General features: G+C 42.3%; 1 pseudogene across 1 annotated transcript in view; it reads left to right on the top strand.

Annotated features, from left to right (window-relative positions):
- The window catches only part of LOC144754105 (E3 ubiquitin-protein ligase TRIM39-like), a 225,678-nt pseudogene that overhangs the window by 49,812 nt on the left and 150,334 nt on the right, over positions 1–25,532 (top strand). The window contains exon 3 of the transcript XR_013594664.1: positions 1,486–1,716. The product of XR_013594664.1 is annotated as an E3 ubiquitin-protein ligase TRIM39-like (transcript). The remainder of the gene's footprint in view (positions 1–1,485; positions 1,717–25,532) is intronic.

Here is a 25,532-nt window from a genome sequence, read left to right as displayed (position 1 = left end):
AGCATTTTTGTAGTTGCAAACGGTGCGATTCCTTAAAATCGGCCGTTTGCGAATGCAAAAGTGCTTTTTGGGATGCATGAAGCAATTTTAGAATTCGTAACATTTTTGCGAGTTCTAAAATTGCGGGTGCTTTTAAGAAGTCGCAGATGTGCGATTTCTTAAAAGCAATGCATCATTACTGTTACAAGTGCAAATTCGCAATTAGGGTGCCAAATTTACCGAGTGGTTGAACAAGATAGTTTCTTAGGCCCACATGCATCATTGTTACATTTTGCACTTCCTAATTTGCGAAAAATAAGGAATCGCAAATTAAGAAGTGCAAAATGCTATGCATCATTATTTTCGGTATTCATTTGTGATTCGGTAAAAATCGCAATTTTTACCGAATCCCAAATGAATACCGAATTCTTAAGTTAATTTTCGCTATTCCCATTGATTCCTATGGGCCAAAAGGCCCATAGGAGTGAATGGGAAGGCATCAGCAAATTGCGAGTGGCACTTTGAAAATTTCATGGGTGCAGGGGGGGGTCCAAAGGACCCCCCCATGCACCCCTGAAATGTATTTTTCGCATCATGTTTCACACACACTTGTCCTAAGGACATGTGTGTGTGAAACATGAATGTTGAAAATAAAACCATTTTCAGCATTTTAAACACTTTTTCCAAATTACCACAAATTTGGAAAAAGTGTTTAAAATGCTGAAAATGTTTTTTTTTTCAACATTCATGTTTCACACACACATGTCCTTAGGACAAGTGTGTGTGAAACATGATGCGAAAAATACATTTCAGGGGTGCATGGGGGGGGTCCTTTGGACCCCCCCCTGCACCCATGAAATTTTCAAAGTGCCACTCGCAATTTGCTGATGCCTTCCCATTCACTCCTATGGGCCTTTTGGCCCATAGGAATCAATGGGAATTGCGAAAATTAACTTAAGAATTCGGTATTCATTTGGGATTCGGTAAAAATTGCGATTTTTACCGAATCACAAATGAATACCGAAAATAATGATGCATAGCATTTTGCACTTCTTAATTTGCGATTCCTTGTTTTTCGCAAATTAGGAAGTGCAAAATGTAACAATGATGCATGTGGGCCTAAGAAACTATCTTGTTCGCAAAACCAAAAAATGAAGAACACTGCGTGCTGGGGAACTTTATTGTCTATTAAAAAGTTATTGAAGGTCTATATTCTTCTATTGTTGCTGCTGTGAGCGGGCAATAAAGGAGCGGGCAATAAAGGAGATTTGCATAATCGTAGCCCCTGTGTCTTTAATAAAATACAGACTTTCTGCCCACCAGACTGTGAAAAATCTAAATTCTCTTTCAAATGTAATTTTTGGGATGTCGCTCAGACAAAGCCTTTGTGCAAGGTGATGACAATCAGAATAGGCAACCCCTCCACCTTCCTCCTGGACCCCTACTCTCTGGACGGCCTATAGAAAGCTTTATACCATCTAACCAGCTTTTCTTTGCTTCTGATAGAACAAGCTAAGAACTGAGAAGAAGATACTTGAATCTGAAATTGAAAAACTGCGGCAACTCCTGAAAGAAAATGAGCAAACACTGCACGGGAGACTGAAGGAGATGGAGAAGAAAATCACCATGGTGGAAAATGCAAATATCACCAAACTGTCCTATCAAATCACCTCTCTCAATGCAGTGATAACGGAGATAGGAAAAAAGTGTGAAGCGCCAGCATGGGAACTCCTGAAGGTGAGATACTGTTTGGGAAATGCACCAAAAGAAGGAAGTGAAATATTCCTATTTTGTGTGCATTATTAAATGTATGAGTGGGACACACATGATATCCTGGCAGGATCAATGCACAGTGACCCCACGCACTCTGACAGCCATCCACAATATACAGTCATGGATTATTTACACTGTCTTACTTGATGCTGCGAGCCCGATTCAATATACAAGCAGTGGAATGTGCAGTGACCTCTTACAGTGTCACATACAAGTTAATGTGACACACCAAGCAATTCCAGTGACAGTAATTAACAGGGATACAAAGGAGCAAAGTGGGAAAAAAGCCGGATAAAAATGTAAAGCATAATGTGAGCAAACATCTAAGAAATTTGGAAAGAAACCAGATTCCTCCATTTCTAAGACGTTTAAAAACATTTCTGTTTGAAATTGATTACTTTTCTCCTGATGCAAGTGGCCACCTACTTTCGAGTGTACTGATCTCTTGTTAGGGTGAACAACTATGCAACTACAGTGCAGAGGATAGGTGGTCCCAGTGGGACAATTTGGAAGAACACAAATATTTATGTAGCAGCATCCATTAAATGACTCGTACTATAAAATTCTGCTCATTAGTATTTATTCATATTGAACATCAATCTGAATGTTCAAAATCCAGCGAAACATCTGGAACATACATATACAAAAGTGAGCCAAATGTGTAAAATGGAGAAAGGAAGGACTTGTGTGCAAAGTGGGGTTAAATGAGAGTGGAAAGCGAGTGACCATATACACATCAACAATGATATTACTGAGGGGGAGGAGCCAAGCTCGCGAGCGTAATGGTCGCCTTTTAGCTCGGCTCCCGCGGCCCTCCGGCCTGATCGTATATCCTGTATCATATCCTGTCCGGAGACGACACGTTATCGGGGAATTGGTGACGGAACACCTCGCTTGTACTCACCGTTTAGCCCGGAGGTTTTGATGTGCAGCGGTTCCGAAGTTGTGCCCTCCGCAAGACCGGGGCCTCCGTGAACCTGGACCGGGACCTAGCCTGTGAGATCCGACGACTGTCGGCCCCGGTCGAGAGGGTGAACCGATGATGAGAGCCGTTGTGCGAACTTCCCGGCGATCCTGATCCGGGCCTGCCCTGGTGGCCGCATGGCTGATGTGGGTGAGATGCACCGGGGACTGCTTCTGTGAAGGGGTTCCCCCCCCCGCCGCTGCTGTGTCCGGCGGCCCTGGACCTCTGCGCCCGGACTCTGCTTGTTGGGGGCGCCGGTGCTGATGTAGGCGGCGACCCGCATGGGCGACATCCTTTCTGCACCAGGGCTGCCATTGCGGGGAACCCCCCGGAGCTCTGTAAAGTCCTACATTTTTTAACTGTTTTTTGAGAGTCACGGAGGGTGGCGACTGGGCTGACTTCGCGAAATGGCGACCGACCCTCTGAAACTTATATCGCCTCGTGGCGGCGGGCTTGGGTTGCCTGATTGCGCGGGGATCCGGTCTGGTGAGCGTGAGCTTACAGTCAGAGATATCCTGGAAGCTCTGAGATCCCTGCGCGCATCCCTGGCCCCCGATATCCCTGTGAGCCTGCCACGATCTGCCGCCATTTTGAGCAGCCGTTTCTTCTTGCCCCCCTCTTGTTTGGGTTGCAGCCCTGAAGAAGTCCTCTGTCGTACTGACTTGACGAAACACGTGTTGGCTGTGTATTTGTATCATTTGTGGAACATCTTTGTGAATGAAGAATTGGGAATAAAGAAAACTACACAAGGACTTTGATTATTTGAATGAGTGCTCGGAGGACCACCTTATTAGTCTGGACCAATTGGTTTATCCTTGGGGGTTGTGGTAACCAACTCCCCTTCTCTTCCTGAGCACCGTGTACATTTGTATTTGCTTACTTTGCTGTGCGCTCCAAATAACTGTTACCATAAAATTGTTTCTATATTTTGTTTGTTTCATAGTTCTATGGCCCTTTTGTATCCCTTTATAGTAATGCTGCGTCTGTCCTTGCCTCCCGGGGTATGGTCGGGGTGGGGTTTGTGACGTCATTGATCCTCCTCCTATGGGTCGGTTGCTTTTCATCTCGATTGCTGTACCCTCCTTGTTGCTGATACTCCTGTTTTCTCCTGTACTCTCGCCACGGGACGCATGTTTCGACGTGGTCTTCTTTCTTTCTTTTTGTATTTCATTTCCTTTCATTTCCTTTTCTTATTTTCCGCCTTGTCCTCCTCCCCTCCCCCTCTTTCCCCCCTCTCCCCCTTTTCTTCACCCCCCCCCCTTTTTTTCCTTGAGGTCACTATGACGGGTTAGTTTTGATGTAATGTTTATCCGATCCCTCTGTTCTGGCTCTGCTGTGATATTGGGTGGTGGGCATGTAAAGATGATAATGATCACGTGTCGATTGTGTCTAAACTATCCCTATCTCCCTGTGTGTATTGCGCTGCCTCTCCTGTATTACGGCCCCACACCCCCTTATTGTCGCTGAATATGGTTTTGGGACTTCGGACTCCTTTATATTGAACGTGAGCCCATCATACTCCTCATCCCCATATTATAAAATTAACCTTCTTTGCTCCTGTTTTTTGGCCGTCTGGTTCCTCTGTGTTTTCTCCCTTTTTACGATTGTATTGCTTCTGCTTCTTGCTGATTGAATCTGCAATGTTTGCCTTGGAACCTCTGACCGCTTTACATATTGAGGCCGGCCGATTTGGTTGTAGGCCTAGACTTGTATATCCTTTTGACGCTAATAAAGGTTTTACAAAAAAAACAAAAAACAATGATATTACTATGAATTCTAAGTTGTCCTGCGCATGAACGAGCATGCCACGGTAGGCAATTCATCTGAATTATTACTACCAGGGCAACCCGGAAGTTTCATGCTGAGTTTATTTTCCGCCCAACGCGTTTCAGAGCCCCCACCACCTTTGTCAAAGGCTGCCTGCAGCTTCGCAAGAAAACATCCAAGGGATGCACTCTGTCGCCCTCAGATGGATGCTCTCTGTCGCCCTCAGATGGATGCTCTCTGTCGCCCTCAGATGGATGCTCTCTGTCGCCCTCAGATGGATGCTCTCTGTCATCCTCCGAGGGATGCTTTCTGTCACCCTCGTAGAGATGCTCTCTTTTGCCCTTCGAGGGATGCTCTCTTTTGCCCTTGGAGGGATGCTTTCTGTCGCCCTCAGATGGATGCTCTCTGTCATCTTCCGAGGGATGCTCTCTGTCACCCTCGTAGGGATGCTCTCTGTCGTCCTCGGAGGGATGTCCTGGATATTTTCTGTCACCCTCATCTAATGCCCTTTACATGGAGCTACTTCCCATGAAGCTTCTTGGCTGTAAACTAATCAACATATTTGAGCAGAACATTACTGTTAAAGTGACAGCATATAACCACAGTAAGGAGGTTTACACCTCTAACCCCACCCTAAGCCATATTGGAGAGGAATTTGGTTAACATTTAGGGTGCCAAGAAAATCTAGTTTTAAATTGCATTTCTAATGCTGCTGGGCAGCAATTTGCAGATTCATTTTGCACACTCTGTTATATAATCAAGGGTTACTCGTAATATAAAATTGTCACTATTCTTCAAACTAAATTTATCTGGGGCAACATGCCATCACCTACTCCAAATGCCTGGTTACATAGCTGGTTACAAAAAAGGGTACAACCCAGTTAAGCCACCGGGACCTGGGTGACTAACAGTACAGAGGATAGGTGGTCCCAGTGGGACAATTCGGAAGAACACACATTTATGTAGCAGCATCCATTAAATTACTCCTACTATAAAATTCTGTTCAATATTATTTATTCATGTTGAACATCAATCTGAATGTTCAAAATCCAGCAAAACATCTGGAACATACATATACAAAAGTGCCCCAAATATGTAGAAGGGAGAAAGGAAGGACTTGTGTGCAAAATTATTCTGGACTTACTTTTCATAAGATAATGTCAAAATTCAACTATGTTCTTTTCAAAAGAAAACTTCCAACGAGGGGGCCGAGTTTGAATCCAAAGGTTCCCAATTACTGTGAAGAGTAACAAACAAGCAGGGGACCAAAGATACAACACCACTCCTCAAAATGTAAGGTTTTAAAATGTTTAAAGGAAAAACGTGTCGGTAAAAATCGGTCTCATTACCTCATGGAAAGGGAGCTGTCATCATTACGGGGTAAACAAAATACCAAAGTTTCCAAACAAAAGCCTCGTCACCCATGTGACTTCCACCCGGCAGCATCGAGCGTCTGTCACTGCGCAGGCTGCGCGTGTGAGTGATGAATTTTCCCTTCAGTGCTCCGTTTACGATGGAGTGAAAGGATGCACTTTGCCTCGAGGTAATTGATTTAGTCTTATCAGTGTCTACGCTTAAACAACTTTCCATTTCTTTAAGAGTGGAACTTTGGGCAGAGGGTTAATTATTGTTTGTCCATCCTTTTGCTTAGAAACTTGGTACCTCAGAGACCCTTTGGAACTTTTGAACTTTGTTTACCCAGTTAATGATGACAGCTCTTTTCCACAAGGTAATGAGACTTATGTTTACAGTCACGCTTTTCCTTTAAACATTTTAAAACCTTACATTATTTTGAGCAGTGGTGTCATATCTTTGGCCGCATGCTTGTTTGTTACTCTTCACAGTAATTGGGAACCTTTGGATTCAAACTCGGCCCCCTCGTTTTCTTTTGAAAAGAACATAGATGAATTTTGACATTACCTTATGAGAAGTCCAGAATAATTCTGTGTTTTGTATTCACAAAATCAACCCTAAATCAAATCCCTTTGCAAATAACTGATGGCGTCCAACCTTCCCCTCTTTTTAGGTTGCTGTCTGTCTTTTCTCTGACCTAGCAGCCCACGGACCTACTACTATCATTTCAAACACTTAGCCAATGGTGGTTTACGGTAGTTTAGTTTCCCTTTTATATCTAGACTTTGCATTACAAATTATGACAAATTCTAAGTATTTCCCTTTATTAAATTCTCTGGTGCCCCTTTACAGTCCTGAGGAAGACCCCATTGTAAGGATCAAGGTCACCTACGTCTGTCAAGGGTCGAAATGTTGACATATTGTTGTATATAAGCCAATGCGGGCAACACTGCTTTGTTCATCGTGCCTATTCAGTGGCATAATGGCTGCTAATTATTTTGCTTGTATATAATTTTTATATAGGACATACCAATATCATTGTTGATGTGTATATTTTCATTCCCTTCCCACCCTCATTTAACCCTCACTTTGCACACAAGTCCTTCCTTTCTCCCTTCTACAGATTCGAGGCACTTTTGTAAATGTATGTTCCAGATGTTTTGCCGGATTTTGAACATTCAGATTGATGTTCAATATGAATAAATAGTATTGAGCAGAATGTTATGGTATGAGTAATTTAGTGGATGCTGCTACATAAATATGTGTGTTCTTCCAAATTGTCCCACTGGGACCACCTATCCTCTGTACTGTTAATCACCCTGGTTCCGGTGGCTTAACTGGGTTGTAACCTTTATTTAGGTCTCGGCTAAACGCGCGAAGCGCGTTCTCGCCAGAGAACTATTGCAATCGTTTTTAGGTCTCAAAAGCCGACAAGGATTAGCGACATGAGCTGGCCGCGCGCACCATTAAGAAGCATGGCAGAGTCGGATTCCGACGCGCGCCTTGGGATTGGGTCACGCGCATCGGAATCCGACTCCTCCATGCGCCTTGGAAACCGAAAGCTAAGAGCCGCGTGACGTGAGCTGTCTACGGTAGAAGCTCACGCGCGCGGCTCTTAGGTTTCGTTTTGACTTGTTAAACTGAATGAAAAACTAATTTAAACACCCAGTTACAGCAATACGCAATTGAACGGTGATCAAACTATGCAAAGGGCATTCAACTGTGAGTCAATACATGCTGTTGTGTTTTTATTAGCTTTGCACCTGTTTAAGCTAGAAACAAAACATATTTTGGTTAAAATCTGCATACTATGCGGCACATGAGGGGGGGGTCATGTGGCAATTCATGATTATGCAGAAAATGCCTCTACCGCAGAATTACACAATAAAGTTTAATGCACAGCTTGGTCCTGGTCACCTTCCCTCTTCTTGCTAAATACAGTCAGACAGGGTGGTAGCTGTCCTACAAGTTGTTAATAAGAAACATGCAAGGTTATTAGTAGCTGGCAGAGATATGCACAGAACTCTTATTTCCGCTTCATTATCATTTCCTTCCCTGACGATTCGTCTCTTATGACTGGAGATGTTAATACGGTCTCATCAGCAGGAGACAGCATTTCCTTTGGAGGAAAAAGCTTTGATTTGCTAATAAATGCCAAATGTTGTGCAGATCCGTAAATATAACTCAGACAATTACCATGCTTAGCTACTCTCATAGGAATCTATGCTAGAAAACGAAATGCTGAACGCACTTGAAACAAACTTGGCATAAAAATTACAATTTTACCCTGGGAGTGCATTTGCTTAGTGTTTGTCCTTTCAGAAGCTTCAGAAACTAGAGTTACAAAAATGCGTTGGTGAGTTTCAAAGGCTAAAAGTTACAGTTATCTAGTCCGTTGGTCAACAGACGGTCCCAAACTCTTGTTTACATAGTCCATGTGGCAGCTTTACAAATGTCCGTTATGGTAAGTGCCCTGATTGCAGGTGGAGTGTGGCTTAGGATGAGCAGATTTTTTTTTTACTTTAGCATAACATGTTTGGATGCATTTAACAATCCACCTGCCAATCTCTCCCACAGAAATGAGATGACCTTTAGGAGACTGAGAAGGCAAAGGCTTGCGAAAGGCCTTGGTCCTATCTATAGAATACATGAGAGCACGCTTGATGCCAAGTGTGTGGAGTACTCGTTCAGCTACTGAGTCAGGTCGCTGAAAAAAGACTGGGAGCTCAACTGTTTGGTTAAGGTGGAATGGGAAGACAGCCTTAGGTAAGGCTTTAGCATTGGTTCTAAGAACCATTCTTATTGTGCACCTTGAAAAAAGGTTCCAGCAGCACTGGAGCCGATAAGTCTAAGAGACGTTATGGCTACATGGATACAACCTTTCCAGAAAGAAATGGCAGAGAATGCAAATGTAGGGGCTCAAAAGGGGGCCCCATAGGCCTGGTAGGCACAATATTGAGACCCCTGACTGGGGCTGGATGTACCATTGGTGGACTGGCACATTTAAAGCCTTCCATAGAAACCATTATTCATATGTAACAATAATGGCTAGGTGTAGCCGAATTGATGTGAAGGCCCACCCTAATTTTTGTAAATGTACAAGGTAAAAGATATTGTCTTGAACAGTAGGCATAAGAGGGTTTATGTGGTTTGGAGTACAACAGTGGACAAAACACTGCCAATTTGCAGGATAGCAGGTGCGCATAGCGGGCCTATGAACTTCTCTAAGTTTGTCTATGCATACTTAAGATACATCAAGAGAACTAAACTCTAGGATCACAGGAGCCAAATCACCAGTTGAGCTGCTTGGGATCTGGATGCCGGACTTTGCTTTAGTTTTTTGTGTGAAGATCCGGCCTGTTGGGAAGCTTCTCTTGAGAGTCAATGGACATCTCCTGAAGGGTTGAGAACCATGGTTGTCTGTCCCACATTGGCGCCACCAGGATGTGTGTGGGGGATGTTTGCCTCAGCTTCCTGATCACGCAAGGTATCACTGGGAGAGGAGGAAAACATTGCACACAAATATTCCTGACCAAATCATACACAGAGCACTGCCCATGGACTGGGGGTGTGGAAACCAGGCGGTGAAGGTTGGGGATTTTGTATTTTTGTTTGTGGTGAAAAGTTCTATGCTTAGAGTGTCAAATCTCTGAAAGTAAGGGTGTAGGACTTGTGGATGGAGTTCCTACTTATTTTTTTAAGTGTACTGGTACTTAATTTATCAACTTTGGAAAGGCTGGTTCCGCACTCCGGCGCGTGAACGTGGGAGGTGGGTCTGCTACACCCAGCAGGAAGCGCCCAACCGCTGAACTCTGACCCTAAATCGAGTTCATGATTAGTTGAACAAGAACGGGGGAACCTGACGAGAGGTGATGTCATCAATAGAAAGGCTGCACTTTGTCATGCCCTACCAGATCCGTCATTGTAGCGCTTAGAGCACTGATTGCGCGTCAATCATTCTTTTGAGGAGCAAGGGATTATGGCTGTTGTGCTCTCAGGCCAAAACAATTGGGACGCTATTGAGGTGCCTAGAAGCCTTGTGATTGAATGCTTCCCAGCCGCTTTGAGGACAATGATTTAGCTACAAGCAGGATGGGTGGCTAACCTTGCAGCCCAGCAGCTTGGAAGAATAGTGAGGCGGCTAGAAGCTTGTTCTGAAGTGGCGCCTAGCAGTTTTAATATGTTGCAGAAAGTCACTTGAAAGGGGTGGGTCCCAGCAGCTTTGAAGATACTCGAGGTGGCTAGAAGCCGAGCATCTGGTCGCGGTATCTCACCTGGATCGCTTTAATAGGATGATGGTACGTCTGAGACAAACCATTATTTTAAATTTTGGTTGTTTTTTTGTCTTCAGTGCACAAAAATTCAGCAAAACCCTGTATATAGCGGTAAGTTATTGCAACTGGTTTGCACTAGTACTAATTGTGGTGTATTTCATCAATAAATGTGCTTGGTTGAGTCTGTGGTGTGTTTTACATATGTGGTCCCATTCTGGTAATTGAGTGCTATGGAATGCACCTTGTTCTCACCTCCGTGCGTCACGCAGACTCTTGCACATGCGCAATGGGTGTGAGCACAACTTGAACCCTCTAGTTTCGATGAGGCCAGAGGCTCGAGTGTTTACATTCCTCGCGAGTGTCTTGTCACACAGTGCAAAGGGACACGGTGTGAAGGAGGCCATTCCTTGGGCGGGACTGACACTGAGGGATGCTCCCATTGGCTACATCCTGCACCCCCGCCCACATACCATCTGTTGAACTGCCACGCTCTGCACCTAGGCAGCCCCGAGATCTGCCTAGGGCCCGAGGTAGGAATCCAGGACCGTTGTCTTGAGGCAGTGTTGTGACTGACGTTTGTGACTGTCTCTCCCTTTTCCCTGACGCTCTTGTGACACCAGGAAGGCCACCGAGTATCTTGCACAGCGTACACTCCTAACTTCAATGCCTCTGGGCGCCTTCCTTTCCGTGAAAAGCTCGAAATGTGCATTCAACTGTCAGTAAGCTTGATCTTTCATTGAGGATTTGTGTCTCAGCCTGCATTGCTTGTAGCTGCAGGCCCTGGGTTTCATTTCCCCATCTGGAAAAAAGCCCCTTTCTGAGTCTGTGTTTGGGGTGTGTGCATGAGTTGTGTGCTAACAATAGGTCTTTGAGACCGCTAAAGCTTTATTAACGTGCTGAGGACTGGGACTTATCCTAGGACCTTTAGATTTGTTGAAGTCGGTCACAGAAACCACGTGCCGACCATTTGAATCTGAAAGATAGCATTATATGTATCATTGGACATTCCTACGAACCCTACCTCATGTTTTTGTACCATAGATCCCAAAACTTTGTTTTGTTGCTGTTCCCTCTTTGTTTATCCAATAGCCTGACTTTCCTTACTGAGCCAATCCACTCTATTGCCCTGGGAGGGGTAGTAAGAATCCAATTCACACATATCTCCCGCCTAGCTAATATTATTAGGGTAAACAAACACGTTTGACTTTTACTTAACCCCTTCGACGCTCATGACGAGCTGGGCTCGTCATGAGGTAGCCTCCCAGCACGCTCATGACGAGCCCAGCTCGTCATGAATAATGGGTTTTTAAAAAACTCAGCGCAGCAGGGGAAAATGTGCCGCGAGGATGTGGTTAATACAGTAGTAGAACGATTTCTATCGAAAATATCAAATATAACAATTAGTGGGCTTACCTCAATATTTGTTTCTAGAACTTTATCAAGGGCTTACCTACTTCTTCCCAAAAGATTCCCAGGTGTGGACACTGGTGGAACGTGTGGATATCCTTCGCCTTGGGATCCCGGCATTTTGGACATTTTCTTACCACCTGGTTGTTCAGTTTGGAGAGTTTTTCTGGCGTCCAGTATGACCTTTGTAAAGTAAAGAGATGATTTCTCCTAAGTGGTGCAGAGACTATAGGTTGCCATAAAAGAGTGCAGGATACTTGCCAAAGATGATGCAAGTCTTGAGTAGGGAAGGTCTTTCTCTATACTTCATCCGGGACAGTGAATTCATTGTCAGGGGACTGTATCAAGTGCCAATACCATTTCGATATTTCTTTTTTCCATACGTCGTTTAATAGTTCGTATTCCAAATTTGCTGTGATTTTTAAACTTATTTTCAGATTTTTCGTCCAATTCTGTAGTTGATCGTATTTAAACCTGGCGATCTTGCCCTGTGTTACTTCCAATAATGAGTCCCAACTTCTTAATGATCCAGAGTCAATCAAATGTCCCCATCCTGTTATTCCTGCTTCCCTAAGTGGGGTTGCTAATGTATCTTTTAGGCACTCTGAGGTTCCTGGAGACCTCCAAATGGTTGCTAGCTGGCTATAGTACGGAATCTTCCAAATTCTTCTAATATCGCACCATAACTTATATGCATTGTTAAGTACCTTTAGTTTGATCTTTTTAAAGTATTTTGGATGTCCAAACTTGTAGAAACAATGATCGTCCTGTGTTACGGCTTTCCAGTAAGAAGAATAGTCGGCATGAGGTCTAAGAACATTTCTTATATGTTTAAAATGAAAGGCTCTATAATTAGAAAGCAGGTCAGGGCTAGCAATGCCCCCTCGATATTTCCTCTGACACAGTTTTCTCCATGATATCCTCACTCCCTTTGAGGCACAAATAAAGCTATTAATTTCACTCTGTATCTTTTTTAGCCAAGGGATCTTAAATTCTAACAGTATAGTGTTAAATAAGAAAGTAAACTTTGGCAAAATAGGCATTTTAATTACATTTGAACACCCCAAAAAGGACAGGGATAGACAACGCCACGATTTTAATAATTTCCTCATTTCCTTAATCTTTGAGTTTAGGTTAACCTGAGCAACTTCAATGTTTTTCGTAACCTCTATTCCCAAATACTTGATCCTATTTTTTGATTCAACTAATGGTGTTACTACATTCCAGTGCATTATTTCCGTTTTCTGAATATTCCCTTGGTAGCCTGAAATTTGGCCAAAGTCAACAAGCAGCTTCGTGATGAAGGGGAGAGTTTTATTAAGATCGCTCTTATAAACAATTGAATCATTGGCATACAATGCGACTTTATTTACCCAGCCGTTGAATTGGAATGGGATAATTTCCTCGACTCTCCTTGTCATATTGGCCAGTGGTTCTATATACAAATTACAAAGATGAGGAGACAAGGGGCAACCTTGTCTTGTCCCCCTTCCAATCTGAATCTGTTTAGACAAGCTACCATTTATGAGTACTTTTGCAACTGGCATAGTATATATATTTCTTATTAGTCTTAAAAAATGTGTTCCCAAACCAAAGTGTTTTATAGCTTCATGCAAGTATATCCAATTTACACGATCAAATGCTTTAGCAACATCAAAGGTTAAGACTGCCAATGGTAACTTTGCTTTGGAGGCTTTGTCAATGGACCAGATTAGTTGATGAGTATGATCATGTAGTTGTCTCACTCTTATGAACCCTTTTTGGTCAGTATGTCTGATTTTACCTGTGATATTTCCTATCCGTACTTCTAATATTTGGGTAAAAATGTTATAATCACAATTTAAAAGTGAAATGGGTCTGTATGACTCACATCTGAGTGGATCTGTTCCTGATTTTAACATTAGGCTGATGGTGGCATCATTCCACGATTTAGGGAGCTCAAGACCTTTCAAGTAAACGTTATTGAAGAGGTTCGTCAATCTTGGCATTATTATTTCCCTTAAGACTACATATAATTCCACTTGGATAGCATCTGGGCCTACAGCTTTCCCTTTTTTTAGATTTGTGTAGAACCTTTAAAACTTCTTTGCAGGTAATTACTGCATTTAACACTTCACTAAGCCCTTCTGCCAGAATTGGTAACTTTCATTCCCTCTGGTACAAATCTACCACATTGACTGAGGGGGCCTGATCCTCCTTATACAATGTCTGAAAAAAATCTTCGAATGCCTCTTCTGTTTCTGTCCTGCTCTCTACCTTTGCATCTACCAAGTCGCTATGTATTGCATTAATTTTGTTCCTGCTGTTGTCAATTTTGGTTGTCCATGCTATGAGTTTCCCACTATTCTCTCCGTATTCATAATTTGACAATCAACTAGCCACCCATCTTTTCATTATCCTTCCTTCCAAATATACAGACAATTCAATTTTCTTTTTAAGACTTTCCTCTTTTACTTTTTCTTGTTTTGTTGCAGAGGTTGCTGCTTCATAATTCCTGTGTTGGTCTAGAATATCTGATTCTAATTGAATTATAATAAGTCTAGATTCCTTATTTCTTTCTGCAGCTAGTCCAATCAGAGCTCCTCTGACTACGGCTTTGTATGCATGCCACACACCTTGCAATGAAACTTCACAGTTAGCCTTAATTTGAAAGTCTTCCTCTGTTATAAGTTTGAACTTTTCCATAATTTCCTCATGTAATAAGCGTGTGCGATCTAAGGTCCACCTAACCTCACCCTGTGTATAGCTTTGGATGAATTTGATTTGGACTAAGGAGTGATCGGATAGATGGGCCGGTACATGATTTACTTTAATAACATGTTTGCTTAATGATATATCTATCAAGAAATAATTCTTGATGAATACCCATACTTATGGTTTATATATGTAAATCTGCTATTCTGATCCCCTTTACTCTTCCATATATCACTAGTCCCAAGTCTTCTTTAAACCTATTAATCCATTCCCTCATTTTGGGGAGATTTAAGGCTCTCCCTGGCGGGTGTCTGTCTTTTCTTGGGGCTAATAACAGATTAAAGTCTCCCCCTATCATTGTTGGGGCCGATATATTACTTAGCTGAGCATACAGGGATTGCAGAGGGGCTGGGTCATCTGAATTTGGATTGATACATTAGAGAGGGCGTATGAGGGAAATATTTACTGACCTTGCATTGTTATAATCCCTAAGCACAGTGAAAAACGATGTATAACAACGGGTCAAGAAACAGAGAGAAAAGCCATCAGAACAACTATGTGCTATTAATAGGATACAATCCATGATTCCAAAGTATACATGGTGAAAAATATGTTCCCATCAGATACCCGTCCTGTACCACCCTACATCATTTGGGATCCTTCACCAGAAGGAAGTGGAATAAATTCCACTTTGGATTAGGTAGATTGTGTCCTAATCGTGTTTGAAGGATACAATGATGGATTAATGTAAACTATATTGGTATCAGGGGGTAAAAATTAATTAGCAGTGCAGAAAATGCTATGTGTAGCATGTGAATCAAGTGAAATAATATTGGGTTGTAGGAATGGAAAGAAAGACTTTTAATAGGATCCTACCCACACCCAAGGTTAAAAAACAGTGCAAAGTAGTGTTAACAAATAACTACTTAGGTGTAATCTAGGTCGACATGTTTCTGCAGATTTTATAGGCTCACACGATGCCTGTCTGCTTCATCAGGACCTTCACAATAAAATGCTACTGCTGGTAATAGTGTTTGTAGTGATTAAATCATATCACCTGAGGTCGCCAAACAGAGTGATCCAAATGGTCAACGTCAGGTAGACGAACAAACATACACAAACAATTGAAGAAAAAATGCACATAGTTAAACAAGATGGCTTTAGACACAAGGACAAACTCTCGTGATATTACATGTTATGCCAAACAATAATGGTCACTGATTGCTCTCTAGTCAATCTGGTAGCAAGGTCAAAATGACCAAATGGAGATAAACAAAATAAATCTCAGTATTCACTCACCCAAAATCTGGGGAATGAACTCTCCACCTCACCCGGCTACAGCTCAGGTACAAATGGAGCACCGCTCTAGTGAATGTAAAAAGAGAAAAACACCATGAAAGAGGAGGACCTCTCTAGAGCTAGTTTCACAGACACACCCTTTCCCCAACCTGTTCGGTTTGTAGCAGTCTTATGTTGCAGCGTGGTATGGGGAAGGTCAATGATGTTTAAATTAAATACAGTCAAGTTTGGCACTTTGTAGGAGATGTGTGCGCTCTGGCTACTTTTAGTACAAAATGAGTCGTCTAAATTACCCGTATGTGTTTTTTTTGAAAAAACGGGTGCCTTTACTGAACACAAGTACCGGCGGTGCTCTCTAATGCGCTCGAGTCGCATTTCAAAGCTAACAGCCTTTCAGCAAGGACTGATCACTCGAGCTCACATCGGTGCTAACGTGGTCTCCCAAACCCCTTACCTGTCCGTCGGTACTCCTCGCCTCCGTCTTGGCTGTCAGTGGGAGGTACCTAGACGGACAGGCAGCGGGTATTTGAATTCTTTTTCGTGGCCCGACGGGAGAGTCACATGACAGACTCCGTCGCATGCGCCAAAAACTACAAGATTCATGGGAATTGTAGTTCGCATGCCGGAATAGTGACGCGCTCGATCACGCGCGTTAACCTGTCGGGAAATGTAGTATGCTGGCTGATTACGGCCGCATGCGTAGATATAGAAGAGACACTTACAATCAAAGAGACCTAGTCGATGTATTTATACTCAAAATATCAGAGTTATAAAAATTCTGACCGCTAGTCAATGAGAATATCATTATTTTGCTCGATCCATTGTGCTAACCGGCAGGTCAGTTTTAATCAATATATACAAATCAGTGAAGCTATGTACAACAGTGTAATATAACTTATGAACAGCTATACGTTAGAAAATATAGTATGTTGTTTGTATTTTCTGTGGAACCACTATCATTAGTTTAAAGGATGTGGAAAACAAAGTGACAGCAGTTAGTGAAAAAGTACAAGACAATAGTTATATGGTACTTTACCCTCCAAATCACCGGTATATCTCACTGTATACAGTGAACAATTTGTCCACTCCTTACAGTGACATCCAAGGGATGTCTTCGTTCAGGCCTGTTCTGTCTGTTTGTAATTTGTACACCCATCTTTGTTCCCTTTTGTGTAAGAAGGTGCTTATATCTGTAATGTGTTTAGGAATTACTGGTTGTTCCAGCACTGTCCAGTGCAGATCAGTCGGAGCATGTTGGGCCTCTGAATTTGGGCCATTGTATCCAACTACAAAAAAAGGTTTGCCCTCTATGTTGATGTTAGCTGCAGCCCATTTGCCATTTGAATCAGCAAACTCTTCTACAGTGTTTATCTTTGAGGGTTTTAACAATTATTGCTACACTTTAATACGGTACAAAAGGGGGTGGTGATGGACGGAGCATCTGAACTAATCAAACACTCACACCCAGTCAAAAGATCTGGGTTTAATCCATCACCGTTCTTTAGCCCACTCTGCCACCCCAGTTCAGACATGGCTATATGCAAATCAGTCTGACCCTGTGCCTCATGGGAACAGTCAAGCCCGAACTGCCAAGCCATGCCTTCCCTGGACCGGAAACAAGCTTCCGAGGACCGGTTTCTGGCATTGCAGCCGTCTTCAGCCCGGCTTGCTTGAACCCAGTGGCAAAGTGAGCAAGGGACTCATGTCTGAGCATATCCTGCCACACTTATGGCGGCCAAAAGCGGTACAAAAGGGGGTGGTGATGGACGGAGCCTCATGGGAACAGTCCACCCCGAACTATTCCCATGAGGCACAGGGTCAGACTGATTTGCATGTGGCCATGTCTGAACTGGGGTGGCAGAGTGGGCTAAAGAACGGTGATGGATTAAACCCAGATCTGTTGACTGGGTGTGAGTGTTTGATTGGTTCAGATGCTCCGTCCATCACCACCCACTTTTGTACCACTTTGTTCGCCATAAGTTGGCAGGGTATGCTCAGACGTGAGTCCCTTGCTCACTTTGCCACTGGATTCAAGCAAGCCGGGCTGAAGACGGCTGAAATGCCAGAAAACGGTCCTCGGAAGCTTGTTTCCCGTCCAGGGAAGGCATGGCTTGGCAGTGCGGGCTGGACTGTTCCCATGAGGCACAGGGTCGGACTGATTTGCATATAGCCATGTCTAAACTGGGGTGGCAGAGTGGGCTAAAGAACGGTGATGGATTAAACCCAGATCTTTTGACTGGGTGTGTGTGTTTGATTGGTTTAGATGCTCCGTCCATCACCACCCCCTTTTGTACACCTTTTATACAGCAGGACTGATTAGTACAGATTGATTTTTTCACACCGTTTTAATGTTTTATAATTTCAAGCCACTCCGATTTAACAAGTGGATTTCCTGTAAAATTATAAGGTCACATGTATAGAGCTTCAAGTATTCAAAGATTTTTTGTCGCCTTCTCCACACCTTCAGGCCATTTACGTTCCATGTTATAATTTTAATTTTACCCTCTAATGCTACCATCTATATTTTCTGCTCACTTCCTTTGTCGCTATCTCCCCATGCTCCGATTGTTTTAGGTAAAAGGTTCCGTTTTCAGGACCTTGTATTCCTTGTCTCTTGCATATCGGATAATTTTTGTTTTGTTTTTCCCTTATGCTCCCCACTCAATAAACCAAAAATAAAATAACCTAAACTAACCCTGTCACCCTCTCATGGAGAACCCTTGCTTGTGTCTTTGGGCAAAAAATATAGCCCTATTTATGTTCCGACTTCATGAGGTCATCCGTTTGACATAACTGGCCCTTATTTTTTTACTTTAATTTGCTCAAGTAATGTCAACTTCTTTTGATTCTTTAATATTGTAAGTTTTGTTATCCCACATAATTCTCAGTAATGCTGGGAATTTCATCTGAACAGTAGCACCTGTATTTTCCGAGGATTTTTCCTTTGTGCACTTCGTCTAAAAGGATCTCTGTGTGCTCTTTGGATATCTTCATCCAGTGCTTTGCTTTCGTGTCTAGTTCCGGAACACAATCCTTCAACAAGGATACCAAGAAACTTTTAATATTCTGTCCCTCAGAGCCCGCCGGGATATTTAAAATTCGTAAATTGTTCCTTTGAGAGTTCAATTCAATTCAAAGAAATGAATTCAGTTATTATACAGGTAAAAATAACCACAAAAGTACAAATTAATAGATCACAATTATATTCCATATTTAAAAATGTCAAAAAATGCATGTAATCAAGAACTTGTTTAAATTAATATTACATTTGGTTTCTGAAATTTAAAAATGTTCTTTAAAAATGCAACAACGGAAGCAACAATAAAAATATTATCCAATTTCTGAATTGCCAAGAATGCTGGGCGGCATTGTCTTAGTTCCATTCTCTTTAACACTGGAACAATCCATCTTTTTCTGGGTATCATATAAAATGTGCAAAAGAACAAAATATGTATGGACGACTGAGCTGACATATCGTCACATGGGCATTTAGAAAGTGATCTTGACCAATCGTTCACCTCAGAAAAACTTTAAGATCTATGCGGGATATTAGGTCTGAGGCGAGTTAACAAAAACCTGTCAAAATCCTTAATAAGTAACAAAATATAAGGCTGAATATTCTCTCAAATTATTTTTAAGAACCTTTCTAGAAACTTGACACATTAACAAAGGATCACTAAAATATTCCTTGTGGCCTATTTAGGATAAAAACATCTTAACATAATGTAGCCATCTTATCTTATTAACCCTGTCAATACTCATTACGTCCTTTAAAATACAGCAAATAAATGCAGTCTCTTTGGTAGTCCAAACCCTGTGCCACAGAAGAACAGGTTGAACTTTAATCACATATTCAAGGTACGTCAGACCCAGTTCAGTGTGACACATTGGTGTGGAAGAGCTGTCCGGGACTGCCAAAAGGTACCTAAGAAAAGTGTTTTCTGCCACCTGTAGTGTGGTAACGTAAGCGTACCCCCAAATGCCTGCACCATAAGTAGCAATCGCTACACATGTAGCCTTATAAATGCACAACATTTCCCCTGGTGACCGCCTACCCATTTTCCTGCTAAAATTTGTCAGTGCCTTCAGTGACTTACAGACTAGGAGCCTTCTAGCTTTAATTGCATTGCACCAGGAGCCAGTCTGATCAAAGAGGATCCCCAAATAGCGGAATGTTGTCGTATTATCTAATGCCTTTGAATTAATATAAATTGATATTTTCTTTTTATTAGCCCCTAGCCCACAATTCATGGAGAAGGCTTTGGAACAATTAATTGTGAGGCCCAGATTAGTCATAAATTTCGAAAAGGATGTTACAGCCCTTTGCAGGACAATGGGCGTTTGGGCCATCAAAACTGCATCATCTGCGTAAAGTAGTGCAGGGGTGGGTTGTGTCGCTGCCGTAGGCAGGTCCCTGCACTCCCTAAGCAGAGTGCCTTCTCGGTCGTTAATGTATAGAGTAAACAGGAATGGGGTAAGGACATAGCCCTGCCGCACCCCTCTTGAAATATGAAACGCCCTAGTACAATCGCCATCCACACCAAAACGGACCTTAGCCCTTGCCCCTGAATATAGTTGCCTAAGAAAGGAAACTATATGTTCATCCACCCCCAGCCTTTCCAGAATTGCCCACAGCTTTACGTGAGTGACACAATCAAATGCTGATGTTAAATCAACAAAAGTTTAAAACAGCTTCCCTTATTTGACTTTCGTGTATTTATCTAAAAGAATACCACGATTTAGACCTTGATCAATAGTGCCGAAGCCCTTTCGAAATCCATATTGGAGATCGCTGATAATTGATTGCTCATCTGCCCATGTTTGTAGTCTTTCTATTAACACACGCCTTAATATCTTAACTGTGGAATCTAATAATGATATTGGGTGATAACAGGCTGGGCTTCCTCTATTACCCTTCTTATATATCGGTACGATGATAGATTCATACCATGTCGTTAGCAACCCCATAGAGCAGAACGCATTAAAGAGTTGCGTGAGCAGGGGTCCCCATAGTTCCACAATATTTGTAAACAAGTCAACCGGGACACCATCCGGGCCCGGTGCCTTGCCGCCCAAACTGGCTTTAATTAATAGCCAAATTTACCTTTCAAAGTAAAGTCCATATCCAGTTTCTGAAAAGTCATTATGGGCTTCAAATCGGTTCCAGTCCTTCCGGTACCTGATCAGTTGAAGGTTGATCACTATAGAGTTTAGCATAGTGTGATACCCACTCATCTTCCGAAATAGCAATCTCTATGGTTACTTTGGAGTTGTCATTAAAAAATGGGGCATTAACCGCCTTCCAGAAAGCGGCAGTATCATGATTCATAGAAGCCTCGTACAAAGCTTTCCATGCTTCATTTTTTAACTTGTCCTTCCTTTTTGCAAGGGCCTCCTTATAGCTCCTTCTGGCTTCCCTTATCAGGTCCTGATCCTTGACTCTGGCTTTTAAAGCGTTTTTGAGCCTAGAATAGGCCTTAGTACAGTCAGTCAAACCACCACCCTGTTTTAGCACCACGCCTTTTGGCGTCTACCCAAAGACATTTTTTAATTTGGGCTGAAATGACTTTAAAGTTCTCTATAATTGGAGTCAGGGGAATTTTCATCCAAACAGGCATGAAAACTAGCATTACACTTTGTCTATAGATTAAAAAGAAAGTCCTCAGGAATTACTTTCGTCCACTTTAAGGAATATCCATTTAGCCGTCTCAAAGCAATCTTATTTAAGAGCTGCCTAGAACTATTTATGCTATTGGGCTTTTGATTAAGTACCAAGATATCAACACTCAACAAGAAGTGGTCGCTTAAAGCGATGTCATCTGTACTAAAATCCCTAACACATGCAGAGTGTCTACAGGATATCAGAATATAATCGATAGTTGAAAAAGCAACTCTACCATTAAAAATGGACTGAAAGGAACCTCCGGATGACACAGACTATTGGCGAACCCCATATCGCAAGAAAACATGATGTCATTCAGGAGATCCCCATACATTGTATGTGAAAAGTGGGGAAGACTAGTGTCTTTACCAAGTGTAATCCCACACATCCCCCTTTCTCCCTTGGGTCATAAAACATAGTTAAAATCCCCTCCCCAGACCACAAAGACATCTTTAGAAATCTGGCCAAGTAGATTTTTTACATTTCTGCATAGGCTTCCCAGCATTTCCTCCACCGCTCGGAGGGGGCATTGTTATAAAAATTCACAATGATCACGCATAGTGCCTTGTCCACATGTATCCTAACAATGTGATAATAGCTGTTGTTATTGACCATCTCTACTTTTCCAGTTTTTAAATAATTGGAAATATAGGTGCATAGCCCACCTGTTGCTCTACCAAACATCGAGCTAATGGATGCGGTATGAAATGTTTTAAAATCACACAGGTGGATAGGGTCTTCAGCCCAAGTTTTTTGTAAATATAGTATCTCAAATTCCTTTGCATAATCCATCCACACTTTATTGGTCACCTTAGTTTTTAATCCAGCCACATGCCAAAACATAATCTGGCATTTAGTGTCCTTAGCGTTACTGTCTGCACTACCACTATGGCCCATACGGTTAGTGGGACTAATTTTGTCATAAGAAGTGGAATTGTGCACGGAACCATCCTGCTTCCCTACACAGATGGCGGCCATGTTGGTTGATTTCTCTTGTATGGGATGTACTATACTGATACTGTTTAGACTGTCTGTTAATTCACCCATCTGCCGTGCATCAACAAGTGGGTTAATAATGGCAGCATCAGAGGGATGCCCCGATCTCAGTCAGTCCACTTCTTCCAACCCATTCACTCAAAACGATTATGGGTGGAAATGTTAAACTGGTTTCTATGGGACGGCATACAATCTGGCCAATTTAACCTTGTGGGATTCCAACTTGGAGGCTGATAAAAAATATCCCAGGGAAACAGCACTAATCTTGGTGTTACCTGTTAAATCATTCCCAATTCTATTTAGAATCAGTTTCACAAGGTTTGGTGTTTTGAATGTCAATACAACACAGTCCCCTGCAAGATTTTGTTTTCCTCTCCCCAACCAACTCCCCCTCCTTACCATCTTGCATTCGTCAAACAATTTGCCAGTTAGTCCTGTTCTACAACCCAACCATTGTAGGGACTTATTCCTTAGCTTCACCCATGTTTCATCCCCTGCATTGGTCAGTGCAGGAACATTAACTGAAACCACTACATACGGTGTTTGCTGCTGGAGGTAGAGCTAAGTGCGTAACATGTTGTGTCCCGGGTGTCTGGTGCACAGTACTAAGACTTTCTAACGGGGGAGGTTGTGGCTGTTTTTACCAGAGCTTGGTGGGCCTTTGACTTGGTGGCTAGCTTGTTTTGCGCTGCTCTAGGTGGTACTGCTAAGGGAGCTTTAATACTGGCAACGGCAGAGCCCATATATCTTGTATGTGAACTAGAAGCTATCTGATAATTTTTAGCAATATGGTCAACTGAACTAAATCTACCCGTTGCTGTAAACTGGACAATATCTAAACATTTGGATATTAATGCCTCAATTGCACCAATTCTAGTTGTGAGGCTTCCAAGGCTGTCTCTTATCAGACTGTCTAGGGCCTCCAGTTTTGCTTTAAGTTTTTCTACTTCCATCTGCGTTCGCATATTTAAGCGAATGAATGCTTTTTCCCAGTTTTCAGATTTATTTACTGGTCCAGACCTAATTCTTTTTTGGGCCCTTTTACGGATTTTAGGGGATGGCCTCTCAGCTACAATGGAATCTATTACTTCTCCCCCCGTGGGACTTAGGTCAATGCTACACAGTTACTCGGGTTTCTAGCACGTTTGTTTGGTGGCTGGTGCAGTGCATCGAGTTCCTGCTCACTTTCAGAGATATGGTCAGAGATGTTTACCACACAGCCATTTGTGCCTTTTTTACCTCTCTGATCTCCAACTATCTCAGATCCAACTTTCAATTTAGTGCTCTCATCTCCTCCAGGCTTTAAGGCCTCTTCAACTATGTTGATCTACCTTTGTATGGCACCAACCGTGCCAGTAAGATTGTTTAGAAAGGACTGGCGAGGATGCTCTTCTACGTTAACTAGCTTTTTCTTCTGGGCAGACATTGTTTTTCGCTTCCCCATATTTAAGTACTGTTCAATAAAACTTTATTTCGTTTTTTGTTTAAAAACCACAAAAGTACAATATACAGCATCCAAAAGACAATAGTACAAGATTAGCAGCAGTTTACATTAATACATGTTATAATAGAATAACTAAGTACAGAAATTGTTTTTGATAAAATTCATTAGCAGTCCAGGCATTTTCTATATTTTAAGATTGATTTCAAAAATTCTAAAACAAAAAGAACACTGTCACTATGCAAAAGTTGAAGATACATCATGGCAGGTCTAATCTGATCAAATTTAAGTTTCTTTAAAAGAGGGACCAGATAGTGTTTGCGGGGAAATTCATAATATGTACATAAAAACATAAAATGCAGCATATCCTGCGGAGACTTTCCGTCGCAGCCGCAGGGTGCTGCATCATTATTAAAACTATTTCTTTGGGGTCTAACAAGCATATGATAAAATTGGTTCATTCGAAATCTGGTTAATAGAAATTTCTCATATGAGGTCAATGAGCCCATTAAATAAGGTTCAATAAATGGGGTAGTTTTTAGCATCCTCAAAAACAAATGTGTGGAGGGTCAAGGGGAAATAATTTAATGACCTGTCAGCTCGTGCCCCAACACTAGATACAAAACACTGAAGAGGAGACCAGGTCAATTGTGCCAAGAGTGACCCAACAAAGTTACCGACACAGGGTTTCTTGTGAATCCTTTCCTCCATTCAAGACAGCAAACCACCAATTGACCTGGTCTCCTCTTCCGTAGTTTTTAGCATGACATATGTTCTGACACTCGATTTTTGAACCTCTTTGGCTTTCCTTGATGTTCTCCTTCCATGAGGAATGCCATTTTGACTGCCTCCAGGTCCTTATTGGAAATGCAATTAGGGGTTTTAAATAACTCTACCCGTCCTAGGCTCAGAAAACTGGTCTTTAAATATTTCAGCCAGGGTATAGCCATAGCATTATCCAAGGAGAGACAATTTTCTAAAATCAAATGCGTCAGGGGGATGTCTGAGTTTAACCTTAATTTCAGCCAGCAGGTCAATGGACGTAATGAAAAAATTTCACTAACATATTGAACACCTAGTTCTTCATGAACAGCTAAGTTGGATGTACCTTGCGGGAGACACAGTAAACGTTTTAAGAACATGTTCTCCACTATCTGGAGCTGCTCACCCCGCCGTACCCCCAAATTTTGCTACCGAATGTAGCCGTGGCCACAGACTTAGCATTATATAATTGCAGCATTGCGCCAGTGGGCTTGTTCCCCAATTTAGAAGCAAAGCTAAAAATTGAAGCATTCACTCTCGCAACTTCACCCTTCTTTTTCAGAACGTGCGGGCCCCAGTTTAATTTATTATCAAATAGGACTCCTAAATAGGAAAAAGTGCTAGATTTGGGGATTGTTGCACCTCCCACGTTAAATTGGAAATTCCGTTTTGGCGGCTTACTTACTTGCATGATATAGGATTTTGAATTATTTATTGTAAGGTCTCTATCTAACATAAAGGACTCAAAAGCAATTAAAAGAGCTTGAAGGCCTTTTTCGGTCCTCGATACGAGGACCGCATCGTCCGCATATAGTAGGACCGGAATGCCCCGACGACCAACTCTGGGGCAATCGGCCCCCACCTCTTGTAAAACACTATCTAGATCATTTCTATAAAAATTAAACAAAAAGTGAGCCAATATGCATCCTTGGCGGACTCCCCTTTTAATGTTAAAATCCCTAGTTACACTCAGGTCCTGAGAAAACCTTACATTAGCTTCTTGAGTGGACCTATGTAGATCTTCTAGGAGGTTCACAATGCCAGCATCAACCCCCCCTTGCCCTCATGGACCGCCACAGCTTCTGCCTGTTTACACAATCAAAAGCTGAGAACCGGTCCATGAAGGCAAGATGGATGGTCCCCTTATTTGCCACTATACAT

The sequence above is a fragment of the Lissotriton helveticus genome, chromosome 5_1, assembly GCF_964261635.1.
Source record: "Lissotriton helveticus chromosome 5_1, aLisHel1.1, whole genome shotgun sequence".
In the NCBI taxonomy this organism is placed as follows: Eukaryota; Metazoa; Chordata; class Amphibia; order Caudata; family Salamandridae; genus Lissotriton; species Lissotriton helveticus.
Note: the sequence above shows the minus strand (reverse complement) of the source record. Positions and strands in the feature narration are given on the sequence as shown.